This window comes from Canis lupus, chromosome 22, assembly GCF_048164855.1.
Source record: "Canis lupus baileyi chromosome 22, mCanLup2.hap1, whole genome shotgun sequence".
NCBI lineage: Eukaryota > Metazoa > Chordata > Mammalia > Carnivora > Canidae > Canis > Canis lupus.
The window spans coordinates 44,053,128-44,071,251 of record NC_132859.1 but is presented as its reverse complement, the minus strand read 5'-3'; the positions used below and the strand labels follow the sequence as shown (position 1 = coordinate 44,071,251).

The 18,124-nt window shown below is 46.7% G+C and overlaps 1 long non-coding RNA gene across 1 annotated transcript in view; it reads left to right on the top strand.

The window, feature by feature from the left end:
• Positions 1–18,124, top strand: part of LOC140614240 (uncharacterized) — a 62,479-nt gene that overhangs the window by 12,852 nt on the left and 31,503 nt on the right. Inside the window, exon 2 of the long non-coding RNA XR_012015148.1 lies at positions 15,473–15,583. This is a non-coding gene — a long non-coding RNA (uncharacterized lncRNA). The remainder of the gene's footprint in view (positions 1–15,472; positions 15,584–18,124) is intronic.

The window sequence follows — 18,124 nt, the reverse complement described above, 5'->3', positions numbered from 1 at the left end:
AGTCTGGCCTCCTTGTTGAAACTTCAAGCACCAGGGAAGAAGAGCAGCTTGGTTCCCATGGCAACTTTCCTACCCAGTCCCTGCAGCTGCAGCCCCTCTTGGGCCCTTGAGGCGGGGACTGTGAGTGGCCTGGGTGAGCCCTGTGCCCACATCAGCCCCCACTGGTTCAGGCTCTAGTCAGGCTGTTCACTCTGAGCTGGAGGTTTGCCCGGCATGGTTCCCATGGGGATGGCTGTGGGCACACGCTGCCTGTGGTCAGATCCCCAAATCAAAACTGCCCTGCAGTTCAAGCAGCTCCTCTCCTGCTCAGAGCCTTTGGAAGACTGAGTTTCAGGTCCCCTGGTCCCCCAACCCAACCCCCAACCAAAGGTAGATTTAAGAATTTGGCACAGTAGAGCTTTCTCTGTCATGCATGGGGCATTCCCCCCATGCCAGGGCCTAGGGACACCAAGATGGCATAGGCATAGTCCCCACCCTTAAGAAGGGGCAGGGACAATGGACCATGGGGCTGGTAATCACCATGCAGTTTGGCTCAGCACCAGTGGAAGTAGGAACAAGAAACAGGAGGGACTGACCCAATTCGGGAAGTTTCAGAGGGGGAGCAGGAGGCATTCCAAGCACAGAAAGAATATGCTCTGTGAGATAACAAAGTTTGGGTGCTGTAGAAAGGGGGCAGGTGGAGGTGCGGCTAGGGGAATGTGCAAGCCTCCCCCCTGTGGAAGGCTGCAGAGCTTGGGCTGTGTCCTGTGGGAAAAAAAGAATAATTTCACACAAGAAAGCAGCATGGCTGGATTAGTGATTTAGAAAGGTCATCCTAGATGCTGGGAAGAGATTGGTTTAAAGAGGGAATGAAAAGTAGGGAGGATAGGGAGGTGGCTGCAGAAATCCTGGCAGGGCCCCAAGGCTGGTGACTAATCTCTCCAGAGTTAGGGTCCTCTTTCCATATGAGGAGTGGCCAAGGGCACTGATTCTGTGCCCTTGTGTAGAAATGGCACGAACCAGGAACCAGGAGATGCCTCACCCAGCTGCTGTCACAGGTCAGGTCCTCAGGAAGACTCACAGAGGGGGAAGTTAGCCTACTAACTTTTATTTTATTAGGGAGAGCCCTTAGGTCAACACCTGTGAAGGGAGTGGGGTGGTGACAGGATAGGGCAGGGGAGAAGTCAACCATAATGCAGGCCTTATGGAGACTTGGCTAACCCCATGGGCCGCTCCGGTGCTGAGGTGCCTGTCAGAGCTGTCCTGCATTGAGTGGGATGACCAGGCCTTTATTCCCCTTCCTCAATTGGTCATCAGATGTAGGCCATCCCCAGAAGGGTATGACCTTGGGGATGCAGTTGCTAGCAGCTGAGACATCCCTGAGAGGCTGCTGAGTGAAGTCTGCCTCCAGCATTCCCAGAGCTGGGCAGTGAGTCCTTGCCGAAGGGAATCTGGCATGGTTCCTACCATGTTCACCATATCTATAACCTCTCTCTGCTTACGTGGGGTCCTGGGGCAGCTCTCCTAGCCGGAAAATTGATGAGTCTGGATTAATTGGTCTAGAAAGTCCTCTCAGACTTGATTCTAATCTTATATATCTCTAATGTCACGGAGATAGTAATAATAGCAAAAATAGCTACCATGTGCTGAGTGCCTAGTACACACATGGGCTCTAGGCCTTCACATTTTATATCATCTTCTTTTATCCTGTGGGATGAATATATGTATTACCCCATTTTCTAGAGAAGGATGCAGGGGTCAGACAAGGGAGGTAAGTGCCCAGGCCTACAGCACCCAGGTGGCAGAGTCTGTCCCTAGCGCCAAGTATGTCAGCTCAGGCACAATGACATCCTTCCTCATTGCTGCTGCCACTGTGCCAGGGGCCTCAGAGGTGCAGGGGGATTTAGGGGATGAATATGTGACTGTCATGCAGGCATGGGTTAGTCAGTAAGGTGTCTTTACCTACCAGGATCCCCATGTTCCAACAATGAGGCTGGCAGCACCCCTTCCTCTGCCAACCCACTGTCTACTTTAACATCCATGTCTAGGGCCTGGGGCCATCCTCATGGCCTCAGGAAGTGGAGAAGTGACACAAGAAGATACTGCCCTCAGTCTTAAGAAATGCACATGTCTGGTTTCTAAACAGAAATCTGGTCAGTGAAAGTATACCCATGAGGTGGACTCTGTTTCTCCCTCTCTACCTCCTGAAGGCATAAGACAGTCACCCTCCTTCCCTAATCAGCCAAACTTGCATGCACTAGGATCTCCTTTGTCCTTCACATCAGCTCTGGGAGGTAGGCATTGTCCTCTCCACTTCGCAGAGGAGGAAGTTGAGGCTCAGATGGGTTAGGTCACTAGGGCCTTTGTAGGGCAGGCCTTGGATCTGAGCTACTTTGTCTATACAATCGTGGGACAGGGGGTCAAGAAAAGATCTGGATGAAGGGATCAGCACTATGGAGGATGGAACAACATGGTCTGTGGGCTACAGCCGAAGGAGGGGAAGTCATGTGGGGCCAGAGAGAGGTGGGGGCTGGTTGTTCTGGGAGCATTGACAAGGCGCTCCTGAAGCAGCATCTCAGGAGGGGTTTCAGAGCTATGGAAAAGGTAGTATAGATAAGCTGTCTTGGTGAGTGTGGCAGGAAGTCTTAGAGGGCCCTTAAAAGGCAGTCCTGAATGACAATCAACTAGGGATGCAGAAGACCTGGTCTCTCCGGTCAGGGTATCAGGGTTCCTTGATGCAAAAACACCTGGGGGTGGAAAGGGTGGGGAAAGATGAGATAGAATGGTTTCGAGCAGTGGTTCTCAAACTCCAGTGTACATTAGCATCACCTGAAGAGCTTGTTAAAACATATTCCTGGACCCACCCTGTAATCCTGTCTCCAGACATCAGGGGGTAGGGTGAGGTTCCCCATTCCTAACAAGTTCAGTGGATGCTGATGCTGCAGGTTCTGACTCCACCGTGGGGAACAGGGGTGTGATGGCTTCTGTGTGTTCCTACTGACTGGCATCCCAGCTTCCTGAGACTCTGTAATGGGCCCTTTCCCTAAGGATGGCCACTGCTGCTTCAGGCAAGGGAGAAGGGGTCCCTGTTGCTCCAGGAGCCATGATTGAGAGTGGCTGCCATTGGGCAGATGATTTTGATGCCAACTTTACAGATAGTAAGCCTGGAGCTCAGAGAGGTGGTCTCAGAGTTTATATACCAACAAGTGCTGGAGCCAAGATTAAATCCTGGAGCTTAGCTGAGACCCAAGGCCATGAGGCATAGACACTACAGGGACTCATCAGAGACCTTCCAGGACCTAAAATGTCCTCCCTTCTCTGAGGGAGAATTTAAAAGAACATTTGTTTGAGAGGCCTGGGGCTCTATAGACATGAGATCATTGAACCACCTCCCACTCCAAACTCCTGAGGCAGAAAGGTCCCTAGAGTGAAAGAGAGACACTGCACAGTGGTCAAGGAGTCATCTAGAAGGAGATGGCTTTTTCCATTATGGTTCCAACTTATCAGGACATGGATGGATCAAGTGTAGTAAACATCATTTAGATTCTTAAACTGTGTACAAGCAGATAGCACTAGAGAAGAGAGACACTCTCACAAGGAAAAGAATGGGGCTTGGAGTTATATGAATTTGAATACTAAAAGAGATGTGATTTTATTTTCTACATCAAGCTCCTTGTTACAATAGAATTGGATGGGGGTGGTTACAGGAGAGATGCACTATTATACGCATTACCTTTGACATAAATTCGCATTTGTTTAAATGACAATTGTTTTAGAGTCATAATTGATATCTGTTTTCATAACTTCAAAGTGAGAGAAAAAAAATAGATGGAAGAAAAGATGCCTAAATCAGCAGTGGCAGAGAAATCTGAAGGTGCCATGGCGAGACAATAGCATTTTATCGGACAGAATGCCATTCAAAGGAAAATGCATTGCCTGGTGTGGATTCAGTAGAAGTTGGCCAAAGAGATTTTTAGAAGAAAAAACATTGGGGATCTCAAATATCTTAGCCCTTGACTGAAGGAAAAATTCAGAGATGGGAGGAGCAGGGTGCACTCTAAGAGCTATGCCATGCCCAGGAGAATCAGGAACTTGGAATACAGCTTCATCTAAATGGACAAAGGAAATATGGAATGGCTGTTAATGGATATCTCAATCCAAGATGAAATAGGAGCCGAAGGAGCATTTCAATATAATATATATTTAATTGAAATGAACTATGTATCTTAAATCAAAATGATGTTAGCAATTCCATGCAAGGTTGGAATTGCTCCGTGACCTTTATTTTCTCCCTTTCTAATGCTTATTCTGGGAGAGAACTCTTAGCTCAAGTACTTGCGGAATGAGCGATTGATTAAATGAATGAATGAAGTTGAAATAATCAGAAGTTCTTGAAAATGGACTTTAATAATGCAGTTAATTTCCTGCGCTTTCTAAGTTTTCTATATGAAAATATATTACTTTGATCATTAGAATAAAATTAGAATGGGAGTGGGAGGCTGGTTAGGAGTCTGTTCTCTCAGGGAGAGTTTCTTGAAGGACTCCGTGGGATATCTACCCCACAGGTCCTCCCGGCCCATGAGCCAACCACAGACTGAAAGATGAAGGCAAAGACTGGGCAGCAAGACTGGGGCAGTGAACCAGCTGAGCCTAAGTCTCTGTGTCAGGAGTTGTGCACAGAGTTGGCATTCAGGGGAGGACACTCACATGGCCTCTCCTTCAGTAAGCCCAAGGCTTGGGCTGTGAAGGTTCATGTGCTTGGCACATGTAATTCTAGAGCAGTCTGTACCTGGGGACTATAAAGATGGCAGTGCCATCTGAAGCTGAAGAAGGATGGCTAGCAGGTGGGCGGGACTGTGGGTACTTAGAAACTGCTGGTAATGCAAAAGGGAAGTGTTCATCCTGGTCTATGACTTCTTTCTCTGATCAGAAATGACTGCAACATGGCAAACCACCTTAGCTCTCCCAAGGGTATACTTCCTGCCACTCAGAACAGAAAATTCATCTGAGGATTTCACTGGAGGTGGGTCAGGGTGGGCTGGAGCCTTTCTGGAAGGGGCATTGCTGTATCTGGGCTCCTCCATACAGAGAAAGTGGAGAGATGGGATGGAAACAGGGGGAGACCCAACAATGGATGGGCAGAGGGAGGCCAAATTCACTGGCAGGAGTATCCTGTCCAGAAGTACCTGTCAACCTTAGGAATTGCCTTGGGTGATCCTAAATGCACATTCCAAAGCCCCATTCCTAGAGATTTTTTCTTTTTTTCTCTCCTCTCCTCTCCTCTCCTCTCCTGTCCTTTCCTCTCCTCTCCTGTTCTCTTCCTTCTCCTTCCTTCCTTCCTTCCTTCCTTCCTTCCTTCCTTCCTTCCTTCCTTCCTTCCTTCCTTCCTTCTTTACAAGGTTTGGAGTGGATTCCAAGAATCTGCATTTTTCACAAGTACTCTGGATGATTCTGGTATAGGATGTCAAGCATTACATTTCAAGTACTGTATTAGTGTGAGCTGTCATAAAATACCACTGGGTGGCTTAACAACAGAAATTTATTTTCTTGTAATTCTGGAGGCTGGAAAATCCCAGATTAAGTCTGGCGGGATTGGGCTGCTGGTGAGAACTCTCTTCCTGGCTTGTCAACAGCCACCTTCTCACAATGTCCTCACATGGCCTTTCTGCTCTAAGCACAATCTCTGGTGTCTCACGCCTTTCTTATAAGGACATACTCCTATCAGGTGAGGACCCCATCCTTATGACCTCATTTAAAGTTAATTATCTTCTTAATTACCTTCTATCTCTAAATACAGTGACATGGAGCATTGGTTTCAGACTATGAGCTGGGGGGTGGGATGGGGCACAATTCAGTCCATAGCAGGACTCTGTAGAAGAGTAGGGCCTGACTGCCTGGCAGAGGATGGAGGAGGACACTCAATAACAGTGGCCAAGACTGGCGAAGGATCCTGTGAAAGCAGAAGACTGATGCCAAGGCTACTATCTATTTCAGATCCTAGGAGGATCTGTGTGCAGCAAGCAAGGGTTTTACTGCACTACAATGCTCAGGAACAAGTAATGCTACAGTACTTCAGTTTCTAAAATTAAATGCTATGTGTTTGTGAGCTCCCATCCATCAAGAAATGAGAACCCCATCTCAGTCATCCCTGGAGATCTTCCTCTCTCTACATTCTCCCAGGGCTGAGTGAAGCTCTCTAAGCCTCCTTACAAGGTCTGAAACACCTAGGGAAGGTTCTCTGGCCTTGGTGACATACTGGTCAGGTATGTCAGATGACACACCTGCCACAGTGGCCATGCTTATCATCTAAACTTGCATAGTCTTTCAGAGATGGTAGGTGGCTGCTTGGTGCTCTGCCTAATAAGACATCTTCCACCAGGGCACCAGGGTTTGGAATACAGCCTCCTTGTGGTATGATGAGGCTATTTGGCTCTTGTTCTGTCATTTTCCTGAACACCACCACTACTCCCAGCTCAAAAAAGTGAATAAAGTGCACAAAGTGTTGAGGTTTCAAGCATGCAAAGAAAATCCTCTTTCTAGTTCCAGGCAGTGCCCACTCATCCCTAGACCCGGGTAGTAGATTCACACCCCATGCCTTCCTGCTCTGGGAGAGGCCCAGTAGGCCTGTGATAGAACAAAGCCGACCGTCCTTTTGGGCTTGGGCTTGGGGAAGACCAGAGGAAAGCTGATGATTTGGTGCCCTGCAGTGTATAATGGGCTCTCCCTAACAGATTCCTTGAAGTATTCAGGCCTCTGGAACCTGGAGAACAATATGCAGAATCACCCAGCCCTTGAAGGCAGGGAAGACCAGGGGGCATATCTCCTGTTTGAAAAGTAATGCAGCCAAAAGAGATCCCGAAGAATGAACAGACCATAGAATATCAGTGCTGAGAGAGAATGGTGTCTCTCCCAGTAGTCTCCCTTTTTTGCAGATAAGGAAACAGAGGCCCAAAGAGGGGAAGGGACCTGCCTAAGTTTATACAGATGGCCAGTTCCAGGGAAGGAGTAGATAGATCCCTGAGACCGCTGCCTCCCACTCTGGCCCTGCTCTTCTCATTGTCTTCTGGTGTGGGCTCAATTCCTCTGCTCCAACAAAATCTTTATAATTTACCTGGTTTTGCTAACTATAAAATTGCCAGGTACTTCTCAGAAAACCTGCAGTACATCTAGAAGCCCCAGGGAAACATGTGCACTCACACCCACACAGGCATAAATGTAATGTGCATACTTATATATACATACACTGTACCACTCCAAGGTAATTCTGGTTAGCACAAGAACACTGCTTTCCCAGGACATGGGCAAAATATCCAGCTCAGAGATCTGGCACATAGGTAGGGTAGAAAGTTTGACATTTGCTTCCCACACTAATGAAGAGTGTGGATGCTGCTTTCAGCTTTCACTGAGCTCAGAATGGGAATGGGTGTCCATAAAGAGACCACCACCAGACCACAGAGTCAGGGGAGAAGATCCAGAAACTCCCTTTTAGGATTGCTAAACCCATTATGCTTGGCCAAGAGTCTATGAGCCCTCAGGAAAGTGGGGAGCCCCTTACGGTACTTGAGATTTGGCAGCCCTGCATGCTGACCTGGGCATGCTGCTGCTGAGACAGGGTGGGAAGAGGACCTGAGGACAGCTCCAGATTCCTGAATCAGCACTGACCCTCTGCAGTGAGCTGTTCTGACCATGAAGGATGGTGAGAGCAAGGGAGGACAGCACTAATGCCAGCAAAGGCACAAGATGACCTTTGCTGGTGCTTATTATGTGCCAAGGGCCTCATGTGGATGATCTCATTTCAGGACTGGAATGAGTGTGGACAAGATGGTGGGGCAGCAGGTGAAGAGCAGGGCCTTGACAAGTGACTTTGGGAGGGCTGCGATTTCTAGGGTTCACTGCTGGATCAACGTGGAGCACAAGAGAGAGGGAGAAGCCAGAGTGACTGCCAAGCTTCTCTGATAAAATATTACTTAGTGAGTTCTAGGTCTCTCCCTGAACTTAGCTCTGAATTCTTCGGCCACCAGCTGGGAGCAACCCCAGGTAGTGAAAGCAAGTGTGTCTATGTCCTGCTGGCCACAGCTCCACAGCAAGGGTAGAAAGGGAGAAAGAGAAGAAGGCTGCTCTTGGGACCCCTGCCCTAATTCTGGCCCCTGGAACCATGTTCTCCCTCCTCCTGGTATCCATTGGCTTCTTCCTGACCTGCTGCTGCCAGGAGAGGCAGCCACTGGGAGATGGGGGTGAGGGTGGGGGATGTGGGGGTGGAGCACAGGAGGAGGCAGCTCTCAGAGAAGAGGGGAAGAAAGGCTCACTTAGTCCAGCTGTTTCTCTGGAAAGATGGGTTAGCCAGACAGACCTCGGAGAGTCAGATGTCAGAGGCAGCCGCTGCAGTCACTCCCTTGCAAAGCACCTGACTCCCTTACTGGGGTAAGTGTCAGTTTGCCACAATTACTTAGGTAGCGCCCCCCCCATCCTGCTCCTCCAGGCTCAGCACCAGGGGGCCTACTCCTGTTCTCCAGGGAAGCAACAAGTGGGGCTGGCAGGCAGACTCCTCAGCCAGAGAGGAGTAGAAAAGAATATTCAAATAGAGCCAGGCTCTGCAGAGTCACTCCAGGTGATAGGCAGCATGCCCAATCTCCTCACCTACAAGCCTCAATGAGCTCTGACAGCAGCCCTGAGAGCCTAGAGGTCTTATCTTTCTCGTTTTAATGCCAAGGAATCTGAGTTAAGAGCAAATTTTTCCAAATCACAAAGAGAGAATTCAGGTGGGAAGCTGAGGCAGCCAGTTCATCTCTGCACTGTACGGCGCACTGGAGATACTAATTTAGAACTCACTTTTCAGAGTCCCTGGGGATCCTTGGCTATAGAATTCTGGGAATCCTGGGAGTCTAGGAGACTTGGGGGACCAAGCGCGGGGATACAGGCTCACCCACAGGGTCATTTCTTTGGCAGCATCCAAATGATTTCCTAACAATCAAAGGCATGCCACCATTCTCTTCAAGGAATGAGATTGGGGATTCCTTGGGGGGAAATTTGACTACTCTTTTGCCACCTTTGTACCCCCATTCTGACTCTTCAAAATCTAGCAAATATATATGCAATAAATATTTATTATATAGTAATAATAATACAAATTGAGTTGTATTAGGACACCTGGGTGGCTCAGTAGTTGAGCATCTCCCTTTGGCTCAGGTTGTGATCCCAGGATCCCCCACAGTGAGGCTGCTTCTCCTTCTGCCTATGTCTCTGTCTCTCTGTGTCTCTCATGAATAAATAAATAAATAAATAAAATCTTAAAACAACAACATCAACAACAAATTGAGCTATATCTCATCTAAGGATCACAATTATCTCATGAAGTAGGTATTGTCATTATCAGATCCATTCTTTAGATGATTCAAGCCTCAGAGAGACTATGGAGTGGATCCAAGGTAACCCAGCTATTTGGTACATGGATGTGAGGCCCAAGGGGCCTCCACTGTCTGCCATGTTTTGGCTCCAGAGAAAACAGAGTCATTGTAATGTGGATGGTGTAGGGTTGGGGGCAGACTGCACCCTCTCTAGCTCACTCCACCCAAATTTATCTGTTTCTGGTCATTTTATTTTTTAGGTTTTTGTTTTAATTCCAGTTAGTTAACAGTGTTATATTAGTTTCAGGTGTACAATATAGTGATTCAACACTTCTGTATAGCACTTGGTGCTCTTCACAAGTGCAGTCTTTCATCTCCATCTCCTTTTTCACCAATCTCCCACCTACCTCCCCTCTGGTAACCAGCAGTTTGTTTTCTATAGTTAAGAGTCTGTTTCTTGGTTTGTTTCTCTTTAACTTTTCCTTTGCTTGTTTTTTGTTTCTTAAATTTCATATGAATGAAATCATATGGTATTTGCCTTCCTCTGACTGGAATTTCACTTAGCATTATAATCTCTAGCTCCTACCATCTTATTGCAAATGGCAAGATTTCATTCTTTCTTATGGCTAATATTATATATATATATATATATATATATATATATATATATATATATATTCCATGTATATGGCTAATATCTATATATATATTCCATAGATGTGTGGTGGTATATATATATATCATATCATATCTTCATCATCCATTCATCTATAGATGGACACTTGGGCTGCTTCCATATCTTGGCTACTGTAAATAATGCTGCTATAAACAGAGGGGTGTGTGTATATCCCTTTGAATTAGTGTTCTTGTATTCTTTGGGTAACTACCTCGTAGTGCACTTGCTGGATCATCAGATAGTTCTATTTTTAACTTTTTGAAGAAGCTCTCTATTGTTTTCCACAGTGACTGCACCAGTATGCATTCCCACTAACAGTGCACAAGGGTTCCTCTTTCTCTACATCTTTGCCAACATTTGTTCTTTCTTATGATGCTGACTTTAGCCATTCTGACAGGTGTGAAGTGACATCTCATTGTAGTTTTGATTTGCATCTCCCAGATAATGAGTGATGTTGAACATCTTTTCATGTGTGTGTTGACCATCTGGATATCTTCTTTGAAAAAAATGTCTATTCATGTCTTCTGACCATTTTTTTATTGGATTGTTTTTTGGGTATTGAGTTTTGTAAGCTCTTTGTATATTTTAGGTACCAATCCTTTGTCAATCCTTTGTCAGATATGTCATTTGTAAATATCTTTTCCCATTCTGTAGGCTGCCTTTTGTTGATTATTTTCTTTGCTGTGCAGAAGCTTTTTATTTTGATGTAGTCCCAATAGTTTATTTTTGCTTTTGTTTCCCTTGCCTCAGGATATGGTCATGTTAAACCCAATTTAAACTCCATTATTTTGTTCTGGGAATGGAATACATAAGAAATGTTTTATTACCTTCAAAGTTGATGACAGAACTGTTATATCAGTTAGGAAATCCCCACGATTGCTTGAACAGAGATTCACTAAAGAGTGGCCTGAAGAATATGTGGATCTTTTCCTCTAACATATTGTGATGTGGAGAAGTAGGTGGTTCTGAACCAGTATAGCAGATGCAGGAGTCCATTGATTCTCACACTTTTTGCATCTTTCTGCTCTTCCATCCTTAGGGGATAGGTTTCATTCTTTAGCATTGCCTCAAGGTCACAAGATGGCTATTAGAACCACACCATCACATCTGTATTCCAGGCAGGAAGAAGGAGGAGGTCGAAAAGGATAAAAAAAGTATTTATCAACTGAATTCGCCCCATTTTAAAGGAGTTTTTCTAAGCCTCTTCCAGTAATGGTCACTTATACCTCATTGGCCAGAACTTAGGGTGAGTCTACCCTTAGCTTCAATGAAGATTGCAACAATATTTTTTTAAGGTGGGAACTTTGGTGCCTCTAATAAAATTTGATTTCTCTTACTAAGAAAAGAGGAGAGTGGATATTCGGTGAGCCCCTTAGACCCTCTGCTATAACTTTAATTTGCTTTGGCCTGACTCAGGTCATTATAGTCAAGGACAGCCCTGAGGGAAAAAAAGAGCACTTTTTAATAGAGACTAAGCTATAAGTGGCTTGACTATCAGAAACTTTGATGTGAGCCTGGCCAGCTCTAAACTCTTTCTAGCAGCCTCCTCAATAGCACAAACTGTCTCTGGGCTGGCCTCAGGTAGGAAAGCATCTATCTATGGAAAATAAATATGTTTGGTTTAACTATGTCCTGCAGCTGCTATGAGCCTCAGGGGAGCTAATGCACATAACAGCACCTCATAAAATATGAAGTACTAGCACCGTCCAGGACTGCACTACTAAATGAAGTCCTAGAACCAACAGCATTGACACCAACCTGGGAGCTTGCCAGAAATGAAAATTCTCAGCCCCACCCCAGCCCTAATGAGCCAGAATCTGCATTTTAACAAGGTCCCAAGTGATCCAGGTGCATATTAAGCTTAAGACGCACTTCTCTGAAGAGTTGAGGGCCTGTCTCATAGGGAGGTCAGGTGACAGAAGACAAGTCAGCTCACCCAGGACACTTCCTCAAACCTGATTAAGTATCTTGTGAGAGTCACTCTCCCCATCTGGGCTCAGTCTTCCTGCCTGTTACAGCAAAGGTATGCACCAGCCTCTTGCTCCCTGAAGTGTGATCTTGGACCAACAGCATCACCAATCACTGTTAGGAATGCAGAATCTCTGGCCCCACTCCAGAGTGATAGAATCAGTAGCCTGCATTTTGGCAACCTCTCTAGGTATGGCATCTGTTGATTCAAGTTCAAGAAACCCTGCTGTAGATGCCTATGTGCCTTAGTGTGAGAGAAATCCAAATAACGTAGGCAAGTGGTCCCAGGGTTCTGGACTGATGTGGCTGATGAGAGTCCACCATATTCCTACAGTTCAGCCGATTGGGCTGAGTACAGATAAACTCCCTCTGAAAGCTCAGTGATTGGTAGACCACAGGGTCAGGGAGTGTAGTGGGCCCTACCACTGGTACTGTAGAGAGATGCCTGGGATAGGTCTGGGGGCAGGATCAGCTGGGGGTTCCTCATCTGGCACTTCTCCTCCAGAGCTGGAAGGGTACCTGGAGATTAAGACAGGAGTTGCAGGTAGGGCTCTGGAAATGGCTCTGAACCATGCCTCCCTCATCCCCTTTCTCTCTCCAAGGAAGGTGGGCACATCTGAGATGCATGAGTGAGCCGTGTGTGCACCATTGAGTCAATGCCACCAGCTTTCAGCAGCAGAAGTGGAGCCTACCTTGCCAGTCTTCTTGCCACTGAACATTGGGTTATTCAAAAGAATCCTTTAAGACTGCTTGATGTTTTGGACTAAATAAAGCTGTGCTCCCACTCCAATTGAGCTTATAATGGAGTCTAATTTTATAAAGAAGCCGATTAATGGCTTTGTAAATATAAAAGAAAGGATCCCTGCTTTTTTTCTTGACCAGAAAGCCCCAGAAGTTAGTCCTGTAAAAATGTCAAATCTTGCTTTAAAGAATGGCAGGACTTGTCTAAGGAGAATAACAGGAAATGACTCACAGAGGGCACCCCGAGGCAGCTCCACTCAACAAAGGGGCCCCCTGCGCAGTAATGTGAGGCTGCTGGCAGCTGCAGGAGGAAGGTGCCCCTCCCGCCCACGGGTGTGTGTGTGTGTGTGTGTGTGTGTGCGCCCGCGCGCGTCCATGCCCATGCTGTCTCTTCTTTTTTTTTTTTTATAAACTTATTTTTTATTGGCGTTCAATTTACCAACATACAGAATAACACCCAGTGCTCATCCCGTCAAGTGCCCCCCTCAGTGCCCGTCACCCACTCACCCCCACCCCCCGCCCTCCTCCCCTAGTTCGTTTCCCAGAGTTAGGAGTCTCTCATGTTCTGTCTCCCCTTCTGATATTTCCCACTCATTTTTTCTCCTTTCCCCTTTATTCCCTTTCACTATTATTTATATTCCCCAAATGAATGAGAACATACACTGTTTGTCCTTCTCCGATTGACTTACTTCACTCAGCATAATACCCTCCAGTTCCATCCACGTCAAAGCAAATGGTGGGTATTTGTCGTTTCTAATGGCTGAGGAATATTCCATTGTATACATAGACCACATCTTCTTTATCCATTCATCTTTCGATGGACACCGAGGCTCCTTCCACAGTTTGGCTATTGTGGACATTGCTGCTAGAAACATTGGGGTGCAGGTGTCCCGGCGTTTCACTGCATCTGAATCTTTGGGGTAAATCCCCAGCAGTGCAATTGCTGGGTCGTAGGGCAGGTCTATTTTTAACTCTTTGAGGAACCTCCACACAGTTTTCCAGAGTGGCTGCACCAGTTCACATTCCCACCAACAGTGTGAGAGGGTTCCCTTTTCTCCGCATCCTCTCCAACATTTGTTGTTTCCTGCCTTGTTAATTTTCCCCATTCTCACTGGTGTGAGGTGGGATCTCATTGTGGTTTTGATTTGTATTTCCCTGATGGCCAGTGATGCGGAGCATTTTTTCTCATGTGCATGTTGGCCATGTCTATGTCTTCCTCTGTGAGATTTCTCTTCATGTCTTTTGCCCATTTCATGATTGGATTGTTTGTTTGCTTCTTTGCTGTTGAGTTTAGTAAGTTCTTTATAGATCTTGGAAACTAGCCCTTTATCTGATATGTCATTTGCAAATATCTTCTCCCATTCTGTAGGTTGTCTTTGAGTTTTGTTGACGGTATCTTTTGCTATCGTGCTGTCTTTTCTAGGCTGGGACTGTCTGTGGGGCCTGGGAACTGCTGACATGCTAGCCCCACAGAGACAGAGAAGCATGTGAGGCTGAGAGCCAACACAACCAGCATTTGTTGCTTTAAGAAAACTCACCTAAAAATAATGTTAAACTCACCTCACCAGCCCACAGACTCTTACCTGTAGTAGACTCTCTTTGGCTCTCACCTTGATCCTATTTGATAAGCAAGTGGAGACAGGGAGATGCCTCTCCTGGTTTCCTGTGGACTAACTCAGGCCTAAACCTTCTATTCTGTCGTCTGCCTCTGTACCATGTGCCCCCTTTTCATTGCTTCTTCTTGTACTATTCTTCCTCAGTGCCTAGGCTTGCCCTGTCCAAGGCCCTCCCTGAGGACAGGATCACTGGGCCTCCCCCAGACTCCTAGATCTCAGGTGATGGATGGAGAGGAAGGCATTCAGATGGAACACACTGGTACAACCACAGTACTGTTAAGATATTGAATTTTTTCCATGACAGTTGTTAAGGAGCTACTGCCTTGAGGTCCTGTATTAGTCAAAAAGTAGAATCTACATCAGATCGTTCAGGAAATGTTAATAGAGTGACTATTTACAGAAGTCTGGATGTAGTTATATTAGTTATCTACTGCTGTGTAACAAATTACCCCAACATTTTGCAGCTTAAGCCAATCCACATTTATGATCTCACAGGGTTTCTGAAGGATGAGAACCTGGGAGTGGCTTAGCTGGGTGGTTCTGGATCAGGGCATCTCACGAGGCAGCAGCCAAACTGTTCACAAGGCCTGCATGCATCTCAACATTGCCTGGGGCTGCAGGGTCCATGGCTGGGCTCACTAAGGGGATTGTCTGTCAGCAAGCCACAGTTCCTTGCTGGCTATTAGACCATGTGGCCACTCCCTAGGGTTGCTGACCTGGTGGACTGCCCCTACCGCCAGAATAAGCAACCAAGAGAGTGAAAGCTAGAGGACACCCTAGACAAAAGTCTGCAATCTTCTATAGCCTATTCCCACAAGTGGCATACCATCCCTTCTGCTTATTCCATTGCCCATACAACTCAAACCTGGCACAGTGTGGGTGGGGACCACTCAAGGCAAAGAATACTAGAAGTCATAGATCAGTGGGACCACCATGGAGGCTGGCTCCCATGGGCATTAAGGATATTGAAGCACTCAGAGCCCAGCAATGGCAGGATGCTTTTTCTATCCCTAGACCTGAAGGGGTAAGAGGGAGCTAGACCTGTGGATGAGGAGCACGTAGCAGGACACAGCCACTGCTGGAACACAGCCTGGAGCAAGCAGGAAACAGGGGAGATATCCTGACTGCTTCTTATTCCTTCCCCTCAGTCTCCTGCTACTGCCTCCCATGAAGGGAACCCAACTGGAAATCAGGCAGCAAGTGAGTCCAACTGATGCAGCCTGAAAGGATCAAGGAAGCATGACAGAGAATGATCTCAGGTGAGGATGTGGATAAATCAATTCTAACCAGCACCCCCAAATGTTCTCTGGCCACCCCAGCTGCCCTGGCTTTTTCCCTGTGACCCTCAATCCCAATTATGTCCTGTGATCCAACAGTTCAAGGGCTACACTGGCCATACCTCTAATCCTCACTCTTACTACTTCTACACTGGCCACTCTCAAGGACCCTCCACTACTTAGTGACACCCATTCTGTTTGGTCGGTGCCCAAGTCTTATCATTCTAAATATTTTGAATACCACCTCTGGTCAGAACAGGCAACAAAGGAAATGATTTGAACCAAAGCAGAGAATGATGGACAAGGAGGGTTAAATGAGAGAGTTCTGTCTAGGAAAGGAGGAGCCCCCAGTTCACACATTGTCCCACATTTCTGAAGCAGCCTGAACCCAGAGCAGAATTGGGCTCTTGGGTGCTCCCTGGCTCAAAAGAGCTGCCTTTTAGAACACGGAATGAATCTCTCAGGGCCACCAGCATTTTACCTGTGGTTTGTCATGCAGTGGGAGGCCCCAGTGGTAGGATGGGAGAGCAGACAAAGCCTTTTCTAGACAGAGCCTCCTCCACATCGCGTCCGAGCTGTTCCCTGTGTAATGATGGCATATGCAGAATTTAAGGATAGGAATCTTCTAAGGTATCTTGGAGTAAAGTCAGGCAGAGAAGTTTCCTGAAGTGGAACTCAGAGCTGCTTTGGAAGGGAACAAGAAGGGGAGAGCATTCTAGTGGAGGGGATTAGGGGATGTGGAGGCAGGAACCACCAGTATCATTCAAAGACCAGCTGAGGGATGGCAGGGCACAAACAGGAAGTAATGAGTGGGCAGATTAGAGGTAAATTTATCATCATGGCCTGCGTAAGAAGACCCAGACCCTGGAGCCGGCCTGAGACATGTAGCCCATGACTGAAGCCAGCTGTGGCACATCTGGGGCCAGCTGATGAGATGTTTGGAATGGCACAGGGAGTTGAATGCCATACAGAAAAGGTGGCCAGGCCACTGTAACCTGGACTGTGCTTTGCATAAATCTCTGCATGTTAATTATAATATATTTACCCTCTAAAAGAACAGAAACCCATCCAGAATCTCTTCCTCTTTTCCAACACTTCTGTTTTTTGGCATTTCTGCTGCTGGCTATTTCCTTCCAGATCTCTAACCTGATGTGTCCTCCTGTTCTTGCTCTGCTCATCCAGTGATGGATGACTGTGATGGGGGACTGTGAGAATGACCAGGTGAGCACACACCTCAGAGAACAACCGAGGCAGTCCTTCCTTTTAACTCATGTCAAATTAAGCCAACGGAGGGGATGGGCCTTGCTCAAGGTCACATAGCAAGTTGGTGGCAAAGCAGAGGTCAGGACCCTGCTGCATTGTGAGGAAGGGCAGGGAGGTTTTCTCAGCATTGTGTAGATGGAGCGGGAAGGCAGCTGCAGGCCCCAGCGGCTCTGAGAAAATGCTGCTGTGGGGCTCATCAGAGCATTCTTAAGTGTAATTGACTTTTAGGCATTAAATTTTTACCAGAATGAGCTCACAAGGTCTGTAGGGAGAAGGAAAGTGCCTGGCATTTCCTGCCTCTTGGGGCAGTGTCTGGGGAGCAGAAAGCTCATCCTCAGAATGAGCTCCATCCTGCAGTATGGAGCCCTCCCCTGAGAGGGAGAAGAGTGAGGCCCTAGGAGAGAATGCAGACCAGGATACAGAGTTCAGTGGCCAACCGGTTCTCATTAACTCTAGGGGAGGAAGAGAGGATGAGAGCTAAGTACCCACCCAACAGCCCTCAAGCAGACATGCGTATGCAAAGGGTGCCTACTACAGAAGTCTCGGAGAAAAGACAAGTAACTCAGTACTGCTCATAGGGAGCATCCCACTCTCCCCTGACCATGCTCACCCACCATTTTCATCCCTAAACCTGTCCCACCATCAATCATGGACCTTAGGTTGGATCACTACCAATCTCAGGGCCACAGTTTTCTTATCCATACACAGTATGGTCAAGATGATATCTGGAAGTTTTTTGAGCATTGTCATTTCTTAATGAGGGAGTTAAGGTTTCCACATATTGATGCAGCCACTCCTTCCCCCCGCCAGGCAGGGTGTCACCTTTGATGTGCAGGTGCCAAGGCTTAACAGCCATCCCTGGAACAGCAGCAGCCACTCCCTTTAGGCTTTAGTGCTAAAATAAAGATCCAGAGGCTTATGGAGATTTATTTCCATTTAGATCTGAAAAATTCAAGAGCTGTGTGTTTTTTTTTTAAAGCAGACTTATTGACGTGTAATTGACATACCATGAATTGCACATTTTTAAAGTGTACAAGTTGATAAACTTTGATATGTATTATTTGCTTATAAAACCAACACCACAATCAAGATTGTGAACATATCTATTATTCCCAAAAGTTTCCTCATGCACCTTTGTCCACCCTTTTACCAACCCTTCCTTCCCCTATCCCCAGGTCACCACTGATTTACTTTCTGTCACCATCGTTCTGTTTACATTTCTTAGAGTTTCATATAAATGGAAACATACAGTGCCTATCT